Here is a 19,312-nt window from a genome sequence, read left to right on the forward strand (position 1 = left end):
TTAAAAGACATGGAAGGCCTATGACAGGATGCTGAATCTCTATGAAGCCAAACATTATCAAGTTCATTCTCTTATTTTAAATGAATGGAGTCTAGGGCAGACAGACATTGATTTGTTTGAGATAATATTGTATAATTGGTGGCATGCACTGAACATTGTGCTTTTTTCCCACATTTTTCTCATTTCTAAATATATTCCATGTAATTCTGTTACTAAACAAAATCACCCTTACTTCTCTTATTTTGTAAAGGTGAAAAATATCAGACATTTCTATTACAATTATCCAAACAGTTTTATCATCATGCTAAATTGATAACTTGACTTGATTTGCATTTTATCTGGGCATTTACCCATCTGAGACTTGAGAAATACACAAATTTAAGGTGATACCAGCCATTTAAGCCTCACTAAAATGAGCAGTGCCAACTTGGAGAAGGGATAAAACCAACATAAATCAATTCATATTGTATTATCTCTTTGAGACAATTGAAAAAGTCAGATATCAGTTCCTTGTAAGGACTGGTAACACGACTATCTCCCGGGAAGCTGTCTTCTACTTGATGACCTGCAGATGAACTTTTAGCAGAATGTTTTGAATGGACCAAACCGGTTTTAAATATTTCTAGTATTTAGATCTTTTAGATCCAAGCATGAAAATGTATTTTAGCGTGTCATACATATGTGAACAAATGGGCATGCCCACACACATTTGCATATAAAAGTTGCAAAACTGCAACTAGTGCTTTCAAACGCTTGTTGCTAGAGTATATGAACAACTAAGAACCATTACAAATAAGGTGCCACCAGTAAGACCCCCTTGGTGTCGCTGCTGGCCTTGGTTGTGACCTGCACCATTCTCTCATAGCCTCCAGGGCTGTACTTCCGGGACACCACTGGCTCAGGCATTCACACACCACCAGCCACTGTACACTAGAGAAGCAAATCATTCCTCAATTAGTGTCATTCTATGAGTTCAAAGTTTGATCATCCTAGCAAAAATCTGTTGTGTACCCTGCTACTGCATTTATGCTCTCGGTTAAAAAAAAAAATCTTCAACAATAAACTCTTACAGATAAACATATATGTGCAAGGGCAGTGTGAGAGTCCTAAATCAAGTCTTAGGGTATTGAATGTCAGCGTTTTCTCAGAGTGTCTCTCAAAGCAGTAGTCACATTCACACAGAGCCTTCTGGAAAGGCTTTCTGGTATAGCAGGAAGACTATGGGTCAAAAGGCATAGTTCAAATCTGTTTGACCACTTACTGGAGGTGAGATCTTAGATATTTAACTTCTTTGAGTCCAAGTTTTCTCATTAAAAATGGGAATGATAATTTTCTGCATAATAGAATCAGTTGTTGATAAATTCTTTTCAGAATTCAATAATAAGTGACCAAAGAAGCTTCATTTCTCATCAAAATGTTTTAACATATATAAAGTACTTAGAACAGGAGCTGATACAGTAAATGCTATATGAGTATCTGTGATTATTATCTTATTCTTTTTATTGAACAATGAACTCTCTTTGCTTTGACTGCCAGGATGCTCAGAGCTAAATTTAGTGCAATAATAAATGTTAGTAGAAATTATTTATTGGACATTTACTATGTGGTACATGTTGTGCAAATGCATCGTATGCATTATCTTATTTATTTATTATATTTTTTGAGACAGAGTCTCGCCCAGACTGGAGAGCAGTGGTGTGATCTTGGCTCACTGCAGCCTCTGCCTCCTAGGTTCAAGTGATTCTCATGCTTCAGCCTCCTAAGTAGCTGTGATTACAGGCATGTGTCACCTTACCTGGCTAATTTTTGTGTTTTTAGTAGAGATGGGGTTTCACCATGTTGACCAGGCTAGTCTCAAACCCCTGGCCTCAAATTATCTGCCCATTTTGGCCTCCCAAAGTGCTGGGATTATAGGCGTGAGCTGCCGTGCCCAGTGTATTATCTCATTTAATCCTTAAATAACCTCATTTTACAGGAAAGGAAGACACATTTAAATAATCTGTGCAAGGAATTGACCTAACAAGGGGACGTGTGGGGGGACCTAAAGAGTTCCATCCAGACAATCTGAACCCACAGCCTCCATGTGTAACTGTGAGGCTATGCTGCCTCTCCACCAGCTCCTTCCAGGTGTCCTATACAACTAGCCCTTCCTAGCTGGTTAAAAATCATCATACGCCTCCTTAAGGTGGAATTGATGTACATTTAAAAATTAATGAGATACTCCTTATCACCTAAAACAATGGCAAAGATACAGATGATTCGATACATTCAGCCTTCACAGTAATATGACAAAAATAATCAATTTTCATGGTCTTGGGGTTGCAGTATACGTTGGTCATTTGAAAGGCAATTTTGCAGTTTGTAAAAAATGCCAAAATCCATGATCTCAGGAGCTGTCTGACTCTATGTATACACATAATACCTATGATGTTAGACATACATATACTCACACACATATAAATACATGTACACATGTTCACTTTAGTGCTCTTTGAAATAATAAAAAATTTGAAATAGTCTAAATATTCTAATATAATACTCAATTACAGAGAGGAATAATACAAAATATTCTGTATAATCTAACATTATTTTCCCATAGCTAAAATATCCGACATTGCACTAATTTTCAATTTTAGGAAATTGATGAGACTATTCTCTTTTACTTTTTTTTTTTTTAATATTTGAGTTTTATCAGTTGTCAACTTACACTTAACTCTCATTCTCTTTCACTGAGTGATGTCTGGGTTTGGAAAGTGTTACATGCTGTTTGTAGCACGCAATTACATTCAGGGTTTCTTCCAAGATGCATGTACAGAAGATCTGTCTGCGGTTCTTCCTCCATCCAGATCCCAGTTTACAGCAGTGCTAAAGGTGTTTGCCTTGTTATCTCTCCATTGCTGACTGTGTATATCCCACCCCACTGTGACTGTGTATATCCCACTCCACGGTGACTGTGTATATCCCACTCCACTGTGACTGTGTATATCCCACCCCACTGTGACTGTGTATATCCCACCCCATGGTGACTGTGTATATCCCACTCCACGGTGACTATGTATATCCCACTCCACGGTGACTGTGTATATTCACAAGGACAGATGTGTCTTTAATCAGGTCAACACCCTGTCTCTGAGGTTAATAACTACTATTACTATTGGTCTACTGGGGAGTCTGGGGTGCCTCTTAAATGCTCTCGGCCCCATATGCTGATAAGTGGCATTTGGTCCTCTTTAGATTATCATCTTTGTTCATCCATTTTTGTTTGTTTGTTTTCCAGCACTGGACCTGTGTTTATTTCTCATGTACTCTGAAGAGCCTTTCTCTTTCCAAAATCTCCTTCGCCCCTGAGATTCCTGAACATAGCAGTGACATTTCCTCATTTCTACTATCTAGGTCTCTGCTTTCATGTCCCATGGGAGGCAATCATGTCCTGAGGCCCAAATTTCAGGTCTTTAGCCATGCTGGTTTTATTATAAATAAATGTAATGCCCAGTCATCCTGATGCTTTATTCATATTTGTGCTGATGATACTTCTTTCATCTTTGTTGGTTAAAGCCATGCAGTGGGTATCTGTAATTTGTCTTTCTTTGGACTGTCTTTTTGGAAATAGCCTGTCACCCATAGTATGTAGTTTGGGACAGGCATCAATCAGATGGTCCTGGCTCCTCTGCCACAACAATGTACATGAAGAAGACCCAGGCAGGAGGGCTGATCTGGGGATTTGATGTGGATGTTGGAATGAGACAGTTATTCTCTTTTATTTGGAATTACGAGGTGCCGATCACCCTGTTTGCCACCACATGGGAAACCAAGAGCAAGCAAACATAGAGGAAAGGCATGGAGGAAGGAGAGAGACAGGAGGGGGTGTGGCAAACAGCATGATGATGATGATGTTCTTTGAAACCTGAATTTAGCCACTCCTGAGGTCAGCACCACCTCCTTGACCTCGCCTTTCCTTTGTTGCCAGGGCTACCAGAGACACTTCCTGTCACCTGCAACTGGAAGGTGTTCCGTCGATATCAATGCATGTTCATTTAACCACTGCTAGTGTCAGATTATGGTGATTGGTGCTGTGGAATTCAGGGAGTCCACAGCCTCTGCATTTCATAAACTCACCCCTACGTAAGAGATGGAATACTAATAAAATATTTTAAAAAGCACAAGTTATTTAGGCAATATCAAATCACTCTGGGTGGATAATCACATGATGTTTATTACATTAAATAACAATTTAATTTGCTCTGTTGACCTATATTATTGAAGAATATAAGTAAGAATTTTTGAAATTAGCCTAAGGTCAATTGTTTTCTTTTAGTCCCTTTCATCCTGTGACTCTGAAGAGCCCCCCAAAATGAATAGTATTCTAGTCCAATTATGCTTTGTTTGACTACAGAAAATGAAAGAAGCCAGGATTGAGGAAAGGCAGCTATCGGTGAGTTTAGTTGTCGGTATTGGGTTAATTAAATAACCTGTTTATCTTTGACCTGTATTCTTTGGCATATCTACCATTGGCCATCATTCTTCTTACACTTTGACATTCATTCAATATCTAATACCTTTCTGAAGTTCTCAGACATGTGCTTTTCCTTATTTAAAAATGTTTTAGTCCCTTTCTGTCATGCAATAGATGTGCAGTATGAGATGAGCAAAAGTTTTAAAGGTAGACAAGAACCATTAGAGGGAAATGACTTGTAGACATTTGCTTACCCATGTGATACAACATCCAAAGGACAAGAGTTAATAAATGAACGAGTTACTAGTCAATAACCATGGCAGTCCTAAGGCTACCCTTGGGTTTCCTTCTAAGGACCTCAGATATCAAAGCAACGAGAAAGAAGGGAATGTGGTATATGAACATAACTTTCAGGAAAATAAAGCCTTTTGAATGGGAAGCAGAAATTATGAGCAAAGCACACTACTAAAACCCATTGTGACTTGTAGCTACGAAGGGAGAAATGTTTAGGAAGTCGTGGGTACTCATTTGGAGTTCTGATGTGATGAGATACATTAATACCACTCTATTAATAAATACGATGTTCTCATCATCATTAATTTTTTTTTATTAGAAAGCAGCAGAGCAGAGTTGAAAAGCTGTGGTCTTTGGAGTTTTGCTGATTTGGGTCTGAGTTCTGGGTTGGCCTAGGAGATGTATAAACTTACCAAATTACTTGACTACTTTGAGACGACCTTTCTTCATCTATAAAACTAGACTACTGTCACCTGATCTGTGGATTTTGGAGAAGATAAGCATTGTGGTGTTGTAGGCTAATACTCTGAAGTATTAACGGGGATCTTGCCTCCCTTCTCCCAATGCTAACTTTTCATGTTCTCAGGGTTGTGTTGTTACTGTTAGAAACACAGGGAGAAAGAAATCAGTATTTCATAATTTTTTGCTTTTTAAAATACACTTTAAATACTCTGGTAGAGAGAAGGGATTTAAAGATAAGGGCTTTTAAACTGCAAACACTTGGTCTTCTGAGCATCAATGCATGGTATACTGACCTACACACTAGGAAAATAAGAAAAATTTCCCCTTGCCACATCCAGAGTGAATAAATTGATATAAGTACTACAAAAGGTGATTTGGAGGTATTAATTAAAACTGAAAAGGTATGTAAAATGAACTAGCAATCCAACTGCTAGGTATCTACCCTTTAGAAATTATTGCGTTCGTATGTATACAAGGAGACATGCACAAAGCTATTAACTGAAGCATTTATTTTTATGACAAAAATGAGGAAAATCTATAAGACCATTCATTTGTTTTGAAATGAATTAAAAAATGAGGTCATTCATAAAAGGGAATACTATGCAGCAGAAAAAGGCAATCAACTTGATATATATTAACTTATAACCATCTAAAAATACTTGTTAAGTAAGAAAGGCAAGTTGTGGGATGATAAATACAACATGATAAAATTCAGTTTACAATGAAACACAGCAATAGTATACTGAAGATGTGCATGCCTATATACTAAAGGTGGTATATGTCTATGTAATTAAAATTGTCATAAAAGGATAGAACATATACATGTAAATCATCTATTAGCAGTGGTATTTTGGAGGAGGGAGATAATTAGGATTGAGGGTGATGGACAAAGAAGACTTCAGCTCAGTCTGTAATGTCCCAAATGAGAAAAATATTCTCAAAGTTTCCAAAGCCAGAAGGAAGTGAAGAAGAGACTTGAAAGGGGGAAGATATTGGTGATGGTCTCCAAGGAGGGCTGGGGATCTTGCCCTCCACCCTGCTGTTGCTTTTAAATGCGGAGAAGGTTGGAGAAAAAAAAGGTCGCATCTGATAATATTGATCAGACTCAAAGAAGACGCGTGCCTCATGCCCTCCTGCCTGGTGCCCAGAGATGGCAGCTGCTCAGAGGTCAGTGGGTCACTGTGGCAGAAGCATTGACGACCTGAATGCGTGTTGTAATGAATTCTTCCTTAGTCTTGCCTAAGACATAAACTCAGCCGGGCAAACACCTTGATTTCAGTGCCGAGACTCTGAACAGGAAATCTGATGGTAAGCTGCTAAGTTTGTGGTGATTTTCTATGCAGAATGGGGCCTCAACAGGCAGCTTCGAGGCAAATTACACGAAACTACTGGTCTTGTTCGCCTGAATAAGATGGAGTAAAAATATTATACACACTTTATATGTAAATGAGCAACGTATTATCTCACACACAAAAAATCCTATTTCTCCTCTGGGTTGTGGATTTTCTCCCCTCGTTGATGTAGGGGGCCTTTCTTGCCTTTGTTCCTCCAAGGGACATTCAGCACCTGCCATGCCTCTTCTGAGTACACTGTCTTTTCTCCACAGCCCAGGTGAGGTACATCCAGGTGACGTACATTCCTAGTGCTCCCCAATCTATTCATATCAAGGCTGTACCCAGCTTTATCAAGGAAGACAGTGTCCTTACAGGGCCAGGAAACAAGATTTCTCCCACCTACCCTCATCTTCCTTCGAACATTTTCTATGACCTTCTCCCAGGCCTTGGGGCCACAGCCTCATTAAAACGACTGTTCTCTGGAGGCTCAGCAATGGAGGTCCTGTCGGTACACAGGATGACATGAGGAGAAACTGATCAGCAGGTCATAAGGACTTCAAAAAAAAAAAATCTAAAAATACTTATTAGAAATGAGAGTCGTCAAATGTTTTACTTCAGGTATATCTATTATTTCACAGATAATATGTAACTTCCTGAGAATCAGGTCTGCAGGTCAGACCCAAATGAAGCAATGATAATCCTGGGCTAAGAGGCCTCAGTTGATGGTGATTTTCTGAGTAGAAGGTATCATTTCTATGTTTAATATTCCTTACTCATCCTGACTCAACAGCCTACATTCCGTAGTGTTAGGATATTTTGAGTCAAGGAGGTTCATAGTCTACACTCATTGAATTGATTGATACTGGTGAGGAGACCTATGGGAAGCCTTTCCTTTTAATGCTCAGGAAGAAACAGGTGGTGGGAACAGAGATTCTTGTCAGCCCACTGGTCTTCGCATTTTATAAGTAATCCCAGGCAGGATTTCTAGGAATGCAGCCTGCATGAGGGCTCAGGGCATGGTCAGGTAGGTGCAGAGCAGGGGCAGGTACCTGGCTTCTCTCTGGGGTCAGAGCAGGCTCCCTCCCTGCCAGATTGTGGGTGGAACATTTAGGGAATAGGTACTGAACCATTCCAGGCACCAGAGCTCAGGTAAGAAATGGAAAACTGAGCAAGATCCTGCCCGTGGGTACCATGAGTGCCTTTGTGGGGTAGTTCCATCTGTGTGTATGTATATATACTTAGTGTATATATACTACATACTTAGTATACTTATATAGTGTATATATACTATGTACTTACTATACTTATATACTTGGTGTATATATACATTGCATGTTGAACTTGCTATGTATATACACTATATACACACACACATTACACACACACACACACACACTAATTGGTCCATTAATTGGCTGTTGCATTTTGAACTTGGTGTGTGTGTATATATATGTGTGTGTGTATATATATACGTATGTATATACATACACATATGTATGTGTGTGTATATAAGTATATGTGTGCGTATACATGTATGTATATATACGTATATATGTATATACGTATATATACACACACTAAATTCAACAGATATATATGTGTGTGTGTGTGTGTGTGTGTATATATATACACACACTGAGTTCAAAATGCAAGAGCCAATTAGTGGGTCAATATGAGAATTAAAAAAGAAAAAAAACATACAACAAATTGAATAGGATATATCAGAATACATACCACATAATGACAATCACACTTCATTAAATTTTCGCTCTACATACACACACGTATAAAATTATGTCTATAGTGGTGAGGTACATACAATGTATTTTGTGTTGAATAATGTTGGAAAGCCACTGCAGTGGATATTTTGACATATTTTATTAATGTTTAAAAGAAGAGGGTGAAACAAAAAATGTGAAAAAAAACCAAAAAAATTTGACAGTACAGAGTTTAGGAGAAATTGAAGGTTAGTTCTAGGAAATTTGCCTTCTTCCCCCTAGTTATGGCAAAAAATAACTTTTCTGGGGTTACAAGTCTGTAAAATCTATAGGTAACTTTAGAAAATGTAAAAACGTGTAAATATCCAGTGTGAAAATACATGTGAAATTGCTTACAGAAACTGACAAGGCCAACATACATGTGAGGCATCTGTTACAATGAATTCCAACGAGGCAAACTCATTTCATGTCCTCTGAGCCAACCAGACAGTACCTATTTGGGAAAAGTGTTTGAGGGCTCTTGATTTTTAAACCTGCTGAACTGATTAAAAACGTGTAAATTTTCTAGATGTCTAAATTAATTCTACCTGTATAATTGTTTTTATTATTTTTAACTAATGATACGGGAAAAACCCAAAATATCTTTGCAACATACAGCCGAGCAGTTTTTTCTCAGACCAGCTATTTAGTGCTTCTTCCCTATTTATCATCTAGTCTGTTTCATTTTTCAGGGCTTGTTTTGCGTCTCTCTTTGACTGCCTTCTTTGCTTAGAGTGTCTCTGTTTTCTGCCATAATTCACTATAGCATTCAACGGCTAAAATGACTTTTCAAACTATCCGGTGAATGGAAATACCATATCAAGCCACTAGGTGGCAAAGCAGACTCGGAGAACAACCTCTCTGCCAGCAGGCGCTGAAGCAGCTGCCCATTCCTCATGCTAGTGACCGGGAACTTCAGCTTAGCTCAGTCATGCAGTTCGCGGAGGATATCAAACAGTCAACAAAGCTTTGCAATCAAACGTGTCTTTAAAGGGAATCCAACTTGTGAACCTGGCTCTTGATATTCATTTCAAGCTGCGAGGGGGAAAGATGTTACCTAATATGGAGCAATGGCTCTTATTGTGAACAAAACATCTCTGAATGCCAAAACCGGAACAAAATTCTATTTAAAAAGGAGATTTTTTTTTTTTTTTCTAAGAAAGTTGATGTATCATGCTGCCTCCTCCCTTGGTTGTCACCTTTCCCGGATTTTTACCTGATTTGATAAATATGGACTTTGACAACAAAAACGCAGGATGCTTGGAAAAGGATTTGCATCAGGACTTCTTTTGTGTAGCAGTAGCTGTTGAAATAACACAGTTTTTCCTCAAAACCAAAAACCTAGATTGGACTGATGTTTACTTGCATTAGCACTCTCAAGTCTACAACCTTTTGTCATTAGAATATCTAGAGAAATGGCACGAAGCGAAAAGCACATGTGAGTGGTTCTTGTTAAATATTAGTATGACCCCTTCACCCGGAAAGGGCAGAATCCTTGCTGCTGAAGTTATTCTTTTCTGAGAGAAACAGGGAGAGAGTGCAGCTGGATTCTGTTCCACCACAAACAGATTTACTGATTATTCTTCAACATTGTAGCGATGTATTTATTATTACATGTTTTTAATACTGTGCTTTTATAGTGCAGGATAAAGAACAATGCTTTTAAAATACCAGCCAGTCTAATGTAACTGTGGAAGTCATTCTGATGAAAAATCTGGTGAAAACAGTCATTTGGGCTAACTATTTCTAAGACGTCAGTTTATGTACTGAAAGGACACCTGGTGAAGAAAATTCCTTTGGCTTAATATTTATGCTTTCCTGATTAAGTTAGACTTGTGATCACTTTTTAATTCAAGGTCCATATTTATCAGAGTATTTAATTTTATATCTGGTCATGTCCCACACATCTGATTTTCCTTCAAACTTCAGCCTATTTGCACGCCCCAACTCATACATGTAGATAGAACTATGTATTTGCAAAGAGAGTAGAAGCAGTGTGGGAGACATGCATTGAACAGCTAACACCTGCCATAGCATGTTAGGGCCAAGAAATATACCCCATTCTGCCATGCGGGCACATTGCCTAGGCACTCTGATCCTACATCCTCATCTGCAAAATGAGGATTATAATACTTGAGGATTAAACAGAATCTGTATAAAGCACCCAGTATAGCCTGACTGGCCCACAGCAGATTCCCAAAAATGGTAAAATCAATTCAGTAATTTTCTATGGCTGGTTGACTTTATAGCAAGGTCTTTTGCATGCCTAACAAGAGCTAACATTTGTTGAGTATAAAGCAGTGGTTTTCAACCCAGGGTGACGCTGCCCTAGGGGATTTCTGGCAATGTCTGGAGCCACTTTTTTTTTTGTCACAACCTGGGGAGAATGTGCTGCTGACATCTAGTGGGTAGACACTATCAATGCTGATCCCACAACGCACAGGACAGCTCCCCACAAAGAATTAAGGCTGCTAAGGTGTTGATAGTGTGGAGGCTGAGAAACCCTGCTATAAAGAGAGATCCTACAGACCCAGAAAAACGTAGCATAGCGTTTTTCAGGAAAACCTGGAAAATGTCCTGATACTTATTAATGAGGCAAACTCCACATCTCTTCGAGAATCAGGTCCCACTTCTCTGGAAATCACATTCTTCACTCACCCAGCAAAAAAGGAATCTTATATTCGTGTGTTCAACCCTTCAGTCGTTATTTCACACAGTAAATGTGTTTGAGTACTTCCTGCAAGACTTAGACTGGGTGTGGTTCTCGTTCTAGAAAACCACTTGTTGGCAATGCCACCAACTAAACAAAATAATTGCAGTGGAAGGAGCAGTATAGATGATTCGCTTTGCTTGAGCTGATGTGGCAGTAACAAAGATAAGGACATTTTGTGAGTCTTGAGGAATAAGACTCCAAGCTGCCATGCAGTCAAGAGAGGGCACAGCATTCCAAACAGACGGAAGAATTCATGTGAAGGTAACTCCCAGTGTCCCCGATGCACTCTGTACATATTCCTGTTACCTCACAGAGCACTTCGCTGTGTCTCTAGGACAGCACAGACCCCTGGAGGGACACTTTCATCTTCACCTACTCGAGGTTGTGCCTTGAGAGTAGCATAATGTCTTTCCCAGAGCAGACCTAGAATGATTGCCTCTACTCTGTTTTAATTGAGATGAATAGTTACATTTTGTTGTTGTTGTTTCTTAACTTGGAGGTTCAGGGGCACATGGGCAGGTTTGTTATAGGTAAATTGTGTGTTGTGGGGGGTTTGGTGTACAGATTATTTTTACACTCATGTAATAAGCATAGTACCCAATAGGAGATTTTCAATCCTCTCCCTCTCCCACCCTCCACACTCATGTATGGCCCTGGTATATGTTGTTCCCTTCTTTGTGTCTATGTGTACTCAATGTTCAGCTCCCACTTATAAATGAGAACATGCAGTGTTTGGTTTTCTGTTCTTGTGTTACTTTGCTTAGGATAATGGCTTCCAGCTTTATCCATGTTGCTGCAAAGGGCATGATCTTACTTTTCATGGCTGCATAGTATTCCATAGTGTATGTGTACTACATTTTTAAAAAATCCAGTCTATTGATGATGGGCATTTAGGTTGACTCCATGTCTTTGCTATCGTGAACAGTGCTGTAATAAATGTATGCATGTATGTGTCTATAGGGTAGAACAATTTGTAATAGTTACACTTTGAATGGGAGAACCAGTAACAGAAGGGCTCAAGAAAGCAAAATTTGAGAAAAGGTAAGAGAGCAGGAATAGAGGTTGTGTCTGATGAGCAGTAACTTGGAAGGATGGAGGGCAGAGGACTGGGGGATCCAGAGGCAGCTGGAAGGAAGACTGAGAAACAAATTTGGGCTTTCTCACAAACTCAGTGACATTTGGGAGGGCTGCACTCAAGAAACGAAAGAATTCAGTGGAATCCATCTTTCAGGACAGGAAGGAGGTACGGCCAGGAGAGAAGGGCATCCCTATATACCTGGGCAGTTGTCGTGGAACTGCTTCAACCTCTACTGCTGCAGAGAAAAAGAGATGAGTTCTCCATAAACATATCCTTTCTTCAAATGTCCGTCTGGTCATGGACACAACCCGGCTAGATTTTTTCTGAGGAAAATGAGCATCAGATAATACAGAAAATGTTCTGTAATTGTTTTTTGCTGCCCTTGAATTTATCTTCCAGGGCAGTGAATGCTTGCCATATACTGAAGGCACCAGCGGGTCCTGCAAGGTGCTAGACAGCCCGAATTTGTGTCCTGGCTCCTCACTTATGAGCCGTGAGACTTCAGGTTAGTTATTAAAGCTCTGGGATCCTCTGTGCAACACCAGAAAATTAAGACTAGTAACACCGTATGGTTGTTAAGTGATTCAGTGAAACAGTAGGTGAAGCCTCTGACACGTTGGTGGGTTAAGCTTTATGAATGGAAGGCTTCTCGGCCAGGTGCAGTGACTCATGCCTGTAATTCCAGCTCTTTGGGAGGCCAGGGCGGGCCGATCACTTGAGGGCATGAGTTCGAGACCAGCCTGGACAACATGGTGAAACCCTGTCTCTACTAAAAATACAAAAAATTAGCTGGGTGTGGTGGCACATGCCTGTAATCCCAGCTACTTGGGAGGCTGAGGCACGAGAATCGCTTGAACCTGGGAGGCGGAGGTTGCAGTGAGCTGAGATTGTGCTACTGCACTCCAGCCTGAATGACAGCATGAGACTCCATCTCAAAAAATAAAACTAAACAAATAAATAAAATAAATGGGAATCTTCTCTCCTGCTTCCTGCACACACTCACAGCTGAGGTCCCTGGGGCGTGCTGGCAAGGCATCCACTCGTGCCTGTGCCAATCCCTGCTTGAATATTTGAAATATCCTTTGTTGAGTACATACGTTTTTATTTTACTATTAGGTTGTTAATCCCTTGAAGACAATATCAAAAGCCCTTTTCCTTTTCCTTCCTTTATTGAGTTTCCAAATCTGTCTTACAATCTCCAACTGTGATGAAAATAAAGTGGTTCCTTAGTAGATGAAATGTTTAGTGGATCTATATTTGATGCCTATGGCTTTATTCGTCATCAATGTTCCTCAGACAAGCAAATCTGGCCAGGAAAAGACAGTCATTGTGATTCCTCCCAACAAGGTGAGAGCAAAAGACCCTTAAGATCAAAGCGAATTCTATTGACGAAGAAGAAGGCGAAGTGGAGGAGGTGAAGAAAGAGATAAGATACAAAGTAGAAAAACCTCACCAATAGGAAAAACTGGGTAGGATACTCAGCAAAGGATTTTATACATGGCTAAGGAATTAAAAACTATAGTGGGAAGATTAGGAAATTATGGAAATGAGAAAAAAGCCCACAGCTTAATTTGGATTCCTATTGTTTTTTTCAGCGACATGTTTTCTAAATTCTTTTTTTTTTTTTTTTTTTTTTTTTTTTTTACGATTTCAAAGACAAACATCATGAAAACCTCAGGGCATTGCAGATTTTGACCCTACCCTTTCCTCTGCTACTGCTACAGCTGCCAGTCACTTCTGTCCTTCAAGGAACAGAATGCTTTTCTAAGTGAAATGCATGTACTGACTCATTTCAGCCACACAATAGCCACACGAGGTGGGGACTGTTACGACTTCCACTTTAAGTGTGAAGAAATGGATGCGCCAAGGAGTGGAAGACTTGTCCCAAGTCCCACGGCTGACTGTAAATGCAGATGCAGGATGCCACACACACAGGCTGGTTCTCAGGTCTATTTCCTAATCTCTGTCCTCGTAAGCAGATCTTCCATGAACAAGCAAAATTTTAAAACAATACCTAAGCTTATAAAGCAGAAACTCAGTCCTCTTGCTGTTGCCTTTCTCATTCCCATGCACTAGAGGTAATCCCTGGTAGCAGTTTACTAAGTAAATATTTGTTAGATGAATGGATATATTCTTCCAAAATGTGTTCTTTTGCAAAATGACATATGCATATTTTTAAACACTCAGTGTGTGCCAGGCCCTGTTCGCTGTGTGTACACATATTTATTCATTTCATCCTCACTGGGATCCTGTGAGTTAAGAGTCTATTATTTAGTCACTAGATGAGAAAATGAAGACACAGAGAGGTTCTGAGATGGGGCCAGCATCACACAGCTTCTAGGAAGCCAGAGTTAAGACTTAAACCAAAGCCATATGATCCAAGATTTTATTCCCAAGCCTCCAATATGTATTATGTTCTCTAGCTTGCTTTTTATTTTCATTAAACAATATATCGTGGACATCTTTCCCATTCAGTGCAAATACATCTATGTGTCACACACACTTTAAAAATAACCCCAAAACGTAAAGAGACACTGTCCAGGATTCAGATGTGGGCACATTATGTCCTTGGCGAAAATAGGATTTCCAGGATGGGAAGGTGCATGAGACACTGTGTTTGCTGAAGACTCTTTTAAGTGAAATGTTGCAGAGCTCAGCATCAGTGGGGCCAATACAAATCTAAGATACTTTGAAAAAAAAAAAAATAGCTAGTTTCTAGATTCATTTTTCTCCACTAGATCTATTATAATTTTAGTAAAAAGTGAAAGCTGCATGTCTCATTTTACCAGTGTCAAAGGAGCTAGTCATCAACCATCTGTCCCACATCATAAAACTATAAAATCAAATAATTAATAAATATGCAAGGATTGCAATGAAGTTTAAGATGGATCCAGAGCTTAAGGAACATTTTTATTAAAACAATAAACTCCAAGGTCATTTGCAGATTTTGATTAAATCATAAAATATAAATTAAATTCTTTTGATACACAAGAATAAACGACGATTATTTTAATGAAAGTACCACCTATCTGGGAAAATGAAACAATAAGTACAGAAACTGCAAGAATCAAAGTAATAATAAAATGTCTACTTTGGCACAGCCTATATAATTAAATATTAGAAAACAATGATCTCTTGTTTTGAATTTCCTGAAACCAAATGGAAACTAAAGCTCATATCACTATTAGTTCTGGCTCTCTGGGATTAAAAAAAATGGGCCAAAGGAATAAAGTTGAGCCAGTCAAACAAAACAGTGCGAATCCTTATTCTAAAACATGAGAGGACTATGATAGAAAAAACTCAACACCAAAAGTGTGTGTAAGCTAATAAAATTCTAAGCCTCTTACTTGACTGAACAGACCATCCCTTGGCTAAAGGGACCCCAGGGTGACCTTGAACACTGAGTTCTCGGCTGTGATGGGGATAGATGAGACACACCTTGCTATACCCCCGCCCTCAATAACTAGGATGAAGCTTTTTTCCCTTAAGGCTGAACAGAAACCATCCCTTTCAAACTCCACTCTGATATCAACCAACCCCCTGATGCTGCCCCTCCTTCTTTGCCTGATAAGGGACCATCTACCATGGAGTGGCTCTGGCCAGTCTATGGAGAATGCGCAGCGAGGGTTTTCGTGTCCCCTGCTTCACCTTTTGACGTCAGAGGGCTGGAAACTCCACCTTCAGGTCATGCTAGTGCTGCCATTTTTTGTATATAGGACCCACGAAGGGGCATGAAGCTCATTTGTGCATGTGTGTACATTTCTCCCTTCATAAATATTCATGACACTTACTATAGCTTATTAAATATGTATATTAGGCCACCCTACTCAGCGAAATTCCTGTTCCCTTTGTGTCTGCTTTTGCTTCTGACAGGAAGTTATGCTTCTTAGCCTGTCAGAATGGCCACCCTCAAGCTGCAACTCTTCATGGGAACTAAAGCTCTCCTTTGCAAACTCTTGAACCTAGTCATTTTTCAGTTGGCATGTGAAAGCAATACAGATGGAAAGATTTATTCAGAGGGAAAAAATAAATTATACTGAAATTTATGAATAAAAACAAAAATTAAGTGCAGGTTGAACGCTGAGGTTAGGCGCCTGGAACTATTTTTAGAAAACCCCTACATTGCACCTCCTCTGGGCAACAGAACTCTGGCTGCCTGGGCTGTGCATGAGGATCTCAGCATAGAAGGTCCCTTGCCCTGATCAGTTCAGACGTGTCATCTTTCCCCACCCACCTCTAGGCTCCCTGAGGATAAGAAAGGGGCACATATGGATATACAGGCAATAAGGAGACAACTTAGAACCATCTACACCTGATTGCAGACTGTCTGCGTACACCTAGGTTACCAGTGCAGATGACCTCATCCTGCAGGGCTTGTCTTTCCCTTGCCTGGGATCTTATATGAAGGGCGCATAATTCGGTGGTTGAGATGCGATGAAGTCCTTATCTGTGGCAAACATTATCAATTGGATCTTCCTGATGACAACATGCATCAAACACTTTATAGAATTAATACACTGCAAAGGAATGGACAAGCTGCTCCAAAGGAATTCTTTTTTGCAATTGCCAACTCCCAGATTCAAATGATTTAATAATCTTTATGATGCGAGTGGAAGATTCAACATGTCTTATTGTGTTAATATTTGAAGTTGCACTGCACCATGTACAGTGCTATGAACGTTGCTGAACAGTGATATTTCAGGATGTACAATATGACCCAAAGTATAAGCAATCCTATAATAATTGGTACTGCCCACCATATTTTGAGTGCCTGCTGTGCGTCCTGCAATATATGACATATATTCATTAGGTTAAATCCTTATAATAATTCGGTAATTCAGACATTATTCTCGATATTGTATGCATGAGGACACTGATGCTCAGAGGCATTAAGAGGAAACTTGCCTGAGGAACATTTGACTAGTTAAGTAGCAGTACTAGGAAATGGACTGTGTATACCAAACTCTAAAACTAAAACACACACTCTCTCTCTTCTTTTTTTTTTTTTGAGATGGAGATGGAGTCTCACTCTTGTTGCCCAGGCTGGAGTGCAAAGGCATGATCTCAGCTCACCACAACCTCTGCCTTCTCTCTGCAACTTCACCTCCTGCAGCCTCACCTCAACGTCGGCCTCGTAGGTTCAAGTGAATCTCCTACCTCAGCCTCCCGAGTAGCTGAAATTACAGGCATGCCCCACCAGGCCTGGCTCATTTTGTATTTTTAGTAGAGATGGGGTTTCACCATGTTGGTCAGGCTGGTCTCAAACTCCCGACCTCAGGTGATCCACTCGCCTTGACCTCCCAAAGTGCTGGGATTACAGGCGTGGGCCACCGTGCCCGACTCTCCATTTGTTTAACTTGCACTACTGTGGGGTCCTCTTGCGACTGGCATTAACCATGTGATTATTGTTATGTTCATACATTTCCAGTTCTACATTCAACACAGATTTGATTCCTCTGTACTCTGTGACAGATGTATACCAGAAACCGCCAAGACCCAAGGCCCTTTGAAACGTACACTATACTCCTTGAGGCAAGCATTATCTTTCTCTCTCACCACCATCATTATGCCTGATGCTCTCTGCAAGACTGTCACTTAGAATTGGTGAAATTTCCGACGGAGGCCATAAGCACAGCCTCAGCCCATTCCAGCCCAGGTGTTGTAGCTCGGGACTGACTGGCTGAAACACCATCTCTCCCGAACCGCTGATAAAGTGAACGTGATACAGGAGGTAGAAAGAAATTATTTAGGCAGATAGTGTGAAAGAGTCCTTGGCAGAGCTTCCCTTTCAACAAAAAGCAGCCCAAGAAATCACTTTTTTTTTCTAATAAAAAGCAGCCTGAAAAATTGAGCTACAAACATAGATAAGGAAGCTGGAAGCTTGTACTGGGGAACGCTAGCAGCTGTGCCAATAGAAAAGGGCTACCTGGGGGCCAGGCAAGTCCAACATGGAGGCTCCATCTTCCCTGTTTGTGTTACCATGTGTACAGTAAAGGGATGGACAACATGGCACAGGTCAGGCAGAAAACCTACCTGCATAATAAAAGATTAAGGTGGGGGCTACCAGAAATTGACCCCTATGCAAATAGTGCACCTAGTCCTAGCCAGTTTTTCGTGCCCTAAGCAAATGGCACAACTGGTCCAACCAATCTTCCGTGCCCTATGTAAATCCGACACCACCTCCTCACCAGGCATCCATAAACCCCCCAGCATTTCACTGTGGATCTGGTGATCCATTCCTCCAGGACCCCTCTTTCCAGCAGAGAGCTTTTCTCTTTCTTATGTCTGTTAAACTTCCTCTTTACTTCACTCTGTGTCTGCATCCTTGACTTCCCTGGCCATGAGACAGTGAACCTTGGGTATCACCCCAGACAATGAGGCTGCTTCAAATGGACTGGAGTATCATTACCAGCCCACAATGGAGATGACAACATACTTGGTTGCCCTCCGTTGCTGGCTTAGCTTAATTAACCAGTCTGCATAAACCATGGGTAAGAGCCAACAACAGAGGTGGACTGAATTCTTTGAGTGGGTTTTACATGATAGAAGAAGCAGCATTAATATCCCCACATTCCTTCCCTTAACACTAACCAATTAGCAAACCTGGGTTTAGGACACTACTGATGAAACTTAATTGTTCAGGGAGGTTGATTAACATATTACTCGGTTTCTACCCATGAAGGCATCGGGCAATTGCATCAGAATTGATGCAATGCTACGTGATCCCACCGAATTCAGTCTATTTTTCATTGCCACTTTTATTTTTTTGAGACAGGGTCTTGCTCTGTGGCCCAGGTTGGAGTGCAGTAGTGCGATCATGGCTCACTGCAGCCTCTGCATCCTGGACTGGGCTCAAGCAATCCTCCTGACTCAGCCTCCTGGGTAGCTAGGACTACAGGTGTGTACCGCCATGCCTGGCTAACCATAAAAATGGTTTTTTTTTTTTGCAGTGACAGGGTCTTGCTATGTTGTCCTTCTTCTTTTTTCCTTTTTTTTTTTTTTGAGACAGGCTCTCTGTCACTCAGGCTGGAGTGTGGCGTGCAGTGGTGCAATCCCAGCTCACTGCAACCTCAACCTCCTCAGGCTCCGGTAACTCTCCTACCTCAGCCTCCGGGGTAGCTGGATCCACAGGTGCGTGTGCACCACCATGCCTGCCTACCTTTTTGCATTTTTTGTAGAGATGGGGTTTTGCCATGTTGCTCAGGGTGGTCTTGAACTCCT

The 19,312-nt window shown here is 40.5% G+C and overlaps 1 protein-coding gene across 9 annotated transcripts in view; it reads right to left on the reverse strand.

Annotated features, from left to right (window-relative positions):
• The window catches only part of CHRM3 (cholinergic receptor muscarinic 3), a 521,589-nt gene that overhangs the window by 8,050 nt on the left and 494,227 nt on the right, over positions 1-19,312 (reverse strand). The gene's annotated exons all lie outside the window — the stretch shown is intronic.

This window comes from Piliocolobus tephrosceles, chromosome 1 (genome assembly GCF_002776525.5).
Source record: "Piliocolobus tephrosceles isolate RC106 chromosome 1, ASM277652v3, whole genome shotgun sequence".
Lineage (NCBI taxonomy): Eukaryota > Metazoa > Chordata > Mammalia > Primates > Cercopithecidae > Piliocolobus > Piliocolobus tephrosceles.